The sequence below is a fragment of the Nicotiana tabacum genome, chromosome 6 (genome assembly GCF_000715075.1).
Source record: "Nicotiana tabacum cultivar K326 chromosome 6, ASM71507v2, whole genome shotgun sequence".
NCBI lineage: Eukaryota > Viridiplantae > Streptophyta > Magnoliopsida > Solanales > Solanaceae > Nicotiana > Nicotiana tabacum.
Window position 1 is genome coordinate 128,589,266 of NC_134085.1, and position 5,436 is coordinate 128,594,701.

Sequence of the window (5,436 nt, forward strand, 5' to 3'; positions counted from 1 at the left end):
TGCAATTAGCCCCATTTATTTTCTGTTCTTTTTTTGTTTTTCTTTTTCTTTCCTCTTTTTTTTCAATTAAAACCCTAAAATAAAATCCTAAATTAATCTAGGTTGTAAAAATAATCAATTTCATAAAAATTATAAAAATTCCTTATTCCTAAATCAAAGAGAAAAACTACTATTCTAAAATTAAATCTAAAAATGCAACAACAGACCATTTTTTGTAATTTCATTTTTGATGGAACAAATAATTAGCTAATTAATCCTAAAAACATGGAAACCAACTCTAAATGTAATGCATGGCATTTTTGTACTTTTACATTATTTTAATAAAAATAAACATGCACAGAAAAATGCAAATAATTAACACAATTTCCTTCAAATATACTATAAAATTTCAAATAATTGGAAAAAAATTATTTCTTTAATCTGTGGGAGTATTTCACATAGGGAAAAAATCATGTGCTCACAATAGTAATACGTGCACGGCATCACCCTTCGTGTTTTTACTCTTGTTCTCACCATAAGAATCAATAGATTCAGCACGACATCACCCTTCATGCTTTTACCTCACATAATCATAGCATGGCATTATCCTTCGTGCATTAACTCTCAATTCATGGCACGACATCACCCTTCATGCATTAATATTCACAATATCAGTACGGCATCACCCTTCGTGCATTAACACTCACAATATCACGCACGGCATCACCCTTTGTGCTTTACACTCTTCCTTACCCAAGCAACAACCACAAAGTAATTCGGGCAAGGGAATCACTAAAATCACAATAGAATCCCGACAAAGGAACAATAGTATAACAATAATATCCCGGCAAGGGAAATAATATCATAAACAATAGCATTTTGGCAAGGGAATCAACAATATATCTCATCTCGTTTCCACAATCACTTCACAACAAAAATCTCAACTTGAGCCAATGCTCAACGATGGTCAATTACCAAGAATACTTTCATAAGCCTTGTTCAACATTGATAATCATCATATTAAGCATGTACAATATTTAACGGAGTCCCAACAATCATAGTATAAGACTTACGAGCATACTTGACACCAACGTATAGATACTCGTCAACACCTATACATCGTACTCAACACTTAACACATAGCAAATAATACCACAACTCCTACTCCCTCAAGCTAAGGTTAGACCAAACACTTACCTCAAATTCCACGGCCAAACTCAAGCCTCAAGCACCGCTTTCCCTTTAGATTTTACCTCCAATTTACTTGTATCTAGCCATAATTAACTTAACAACATCAATTAATGCTAAAAGGTTTAACTCCAATGCTTAATTATAGGTTTTCTATCATTTCCCCCAAAAGGTCAAAAATCGACCTTGGGCCTGCTTGGTCAAAACTCGAAGTTTGGACCAAAACCCGAACACCCATTTACCCACGAGCCCGAATATGGAATTAGCTTTGGAATCCGACCCAAAATCGAGGTTTAAATTTGCAAATTTGTAAAATCCTCAATTCTCCAAAAATCCCCAATTTCTACCCTTAAAGAACAAGATTTAGGCCTAGAAATCTAATGGGTGTTGATGGAAAATGAAGGAAGATGAGTTTAGGAACATATACCTATGATTTGGTGTTGATACATCTCTTCAAAATAGCCTAAGGTCTGATTTTAGGGAAGGAGATATGAAAATATGGCTTATTCTCATTTTGCTACTGTTTTAAGTGTTGGCCGATAGTGTTCATCACGTTCTCATGAACACTGTCGCGTTCGCGAAGAGCAGCCTTCCTTAGGCTTACACGATCGCGAGATCCTCCACGCGTTCGCGAAGGGTAAGCCCCTCTAGCCTTTGCGTTCGCGGACCGCTGTACGCATTCGCGTAGAAGAAAGGATTGATTCCTAACCCACCTCCATTACACTACGCGTTCGCGTATGGCCAATCGTGTTTCCAAAGAGAAAATCCCCCAGTTCTCTGCTTTCACGACCAATGCCTCACGTTCACGTAGAAGAAATCCCTCCCCAACCCAGCTTGTACTTTGCGTTCGTGTGAGCTGCATCGCGAATGCAAAGAACAAAATATTAGGATAGCAAAAGCAGCAATACATTAGATGTTCTTAAGTCCAAAACATCTCGAAACCTATCCGAAACTCACCCGAACCCTCAAGGCTCCAAACCAAACATGCATACTAACCCAAAAACATCATGTGGACTTACTCGTGCGATCAAATAGTCAAAGGTTACGGTACTTTAGGTCACCCTCCCCCTCCCAAAAGCGTTTCCTAAAGCCGTAAAGTGTTGCCTTTAACCAAATACTACACTTATTAGAATCTTAGGTCGCACTTCTTAGGGGTGGCTAGAGGCCTAAAATGTTGTAGTGTTTCATTTTCCTCTTCAGACAGGGATCTCACTTCAGAAATAATAAAGTCCAATGGCATTGCATCAAAGTGAAGAGAAGGAGCAGGATCAGTACTGACCTAGGGCTCTTTTGAAGAGCGTGGGGTTTCATCCCAAGTAGGAGCAGAGTGCTCTTCTTGGACAGATGGATCAGGTCCCTCTGTTGTTTCCCTAGTAGTACTGACTGGTGCCAAGTTTTCAAAAGGTACCAGTTCCCCACCTTCAACTTTATGCCCTTCACTTTCCCCTTAAGACCTAATGGTCACATCACCACACTTATATTCTCCAACAAACCCTCCTTCAGTAGCAATCAGTAGCATATTCTCTATAATTTCTCTCTTATTTACACCTAGAATAGAATCAAAGGATGCAAGAGGAACATTACCTATCGGAGTGGTAATGTTTAGATCAAAACATAGAGCGGGCACTTCTGATACTTCACCACTGCCAATAATAACCTGTTGTGCTTCAGAGGTTTCCCCAACCAGCTGACTAGAGACCTCTTGGCCCTCTTCTTCTTCTAATATTTTGTCATCTTCCATTTTTTTTGGCGAGGGAGAGGGAGAGGTTGAAACAACAAATCTTTTAGGGGTTTGAGTCTTACGACTACGGTGAGAACCATAATTTGATGGGGTTGGATAAGAAATAGTATGTTGTTGTTAGTTTGGTATAGGAATTTGACTAGGTAATGATTTGGACTCAAACTCACGCTCCAGTGCTTCGTGAGGCAAAGTTAGGGATGACACTGGAAGTGTTTGAAATCTTTAGATTCTGAGACATAGTGGAGGTTGGAAATAAAGACACGATAAAGAGAGGGTTTGTTTTTGAGAGTCAAAGGAAACTTTGTGGCTTTGATGTGGATAGTTCTGGAAGAGACATCTTTTGGGGTTATTTAGAGGGGGTGAGGGATTAGTTACAAACGGGTGTAACTTACTCGGCAGACGGGTCAATTTGTAATGGGTTTGACATTTGAGTTTTAAAGGGATGAGAGAGAGAGGCGGAAAAATTTAATAACGTTGCACTTTTATAGCCATTTAAAATGTGCATGAGAGTAAAAAAGGAACTACTAACCTAAGTCAAGGGAACCAAGTTCCCTGACTTAGTTGTAAATGTAAGCCTCATCATTTTACCAAGATGCAACATTATTGGCTGCTTGTTTGCTATGTAGTTTCCATGAGTGTTTACTTGTAACGGTATAGAGATGAGTTAGAAAATTGCAAGAAAACACTTTTTAGCAGATTTACCTAGTCATTCTTTCATAGCCAATCATTTAGGGACTTGGTGCTTAGTTTGATTTTATCAACCCCAATGGCGGTCGATTCTTTTCAAAGTACTTTGTACTCAGTGATTTGGTGAAAATATCCGCTACCTGGTCCTCTATTTTTAGAACTTTATGCATATAAGACCTTTTTCAACATTATTTATGAGAAAATGATGTCACACATCAATGTGCTTTGTTCTCTTATGCTGAAGCAGGTTCCTTGCCATGTTGAGAGAACTAGTGTTGTTACACAGTAATGGAACACAATCAGAAAATACATTAACATCCTCCAGTTGTTGCTTAATTCACAGCAGTTGAGCAGAACAAGAGGCAGCTGCCATATATTCAGCTTCTGCAGTTGAAAGAGCCACATAGTATTGTTTCTTTGTACCCTATAAAATCAAATATGACCCCAGAAAATGTGTCATGCTAGATGTGCTCTTTCTATCCACTAGATAACTAGTATAATCAGCATCAAAATACCCAATTAAGTCAAAATTGTCTCCCGAAGGATAGTAGAGAAGAAGGTCCTGTGTTCCTTTGAGATACCTTAGAATCCTCTTGGTAGCTTTCAGATGAGATTCCTTTGGACTTGATTGGAATCTAGCACATAATCCCACACTGAATACAATATCAGGTATGCTGGCTATGAGATACAAGAGTGAACCAATGATACCTCTGTACATGTTTTCGTTCACAGGAGAACCAGGTTCATTCATGTCCAGACGAGTGGCAGTGGCAATAGGAGTATCAATAGTTTTTGAACTTTCTATTTCGAATCTCTTCAGAAGCTGTTCAATGTACTTTTGCTGACTTATAATCATCCCCTTAGATGTTTGATTAACTTGCAAACCTAAGAAAAAATTTAGTTCCCCTATTATTCTCATTTTAAACTCATTTCCCAAAAGCTTGGCAAACTCCTCAAGGAATCATTTGTTGTACCAAAGATGATGTCGTCAATATAAACTTGTACAGTGAGCAGGTTTCTCCCTCGTTTCTTTAAAAATAGAGTGTTGTCAATTTTTCCTCTTGTAAAACCATTTTCCAGAAGGAACCTGGACAACTTCTCACACCATGCACGAGGGGCATGTTTCAACCCATATAGTGTCTTGTCAAGTTTGAATACATGTTCAGGATGCTCATGACACTAAAAATTAGGCGGTTGCTTGAAAAAGACTTCTTCCTTTAAATACCCGTTCAGAAATGCACTCTTGACATCCATTTGGAACAATTTGAATTCCATATAAGATGCAAAGGCAATGAGAATTCTGATAGGATGCAAAGGCAATGATAATTCTGATGGTTTTCATTCGAGCAACTAGGGCAAAAGTCTCATCAAAGTCAATACATTTTTCTTGGTTATAGCCTTGAACTACTAACCTGACCTTGTTCCTTCTTGTGTTCCCAAACTTATCAAGCTTGTTTCTGAACACCCACCTGGTTCCTATAACAGTTCTGTCCGAGGGTCGAGGAACCAGGTACTATACATTGTTCCTTTCAAATTAATGAAATTCATCTTGCATACTAGTAATCCAGTCAGCATCTTTCAATGTTTCTTTGATATTTTAGGGCTCAAGTTGAAAAAGTAAAGATGAGAAGGCAAGTGAGCTTCTTGTCTTTGATATGGTTTGAATCCCTGAATCAAGAGTAATAATCATATTTTGGAGAGGATGTGAACTTTTGTGCTTCCGGTTAGACACATGAATCTCATTATGAGAAGACCAAGTTCCTCTGAATGGGATCCATTGTTAGCATCAATGGAAAGGTGAGTGCCACTTCTCTGCTCGGCATCAGGAGTTCCTTGCACAA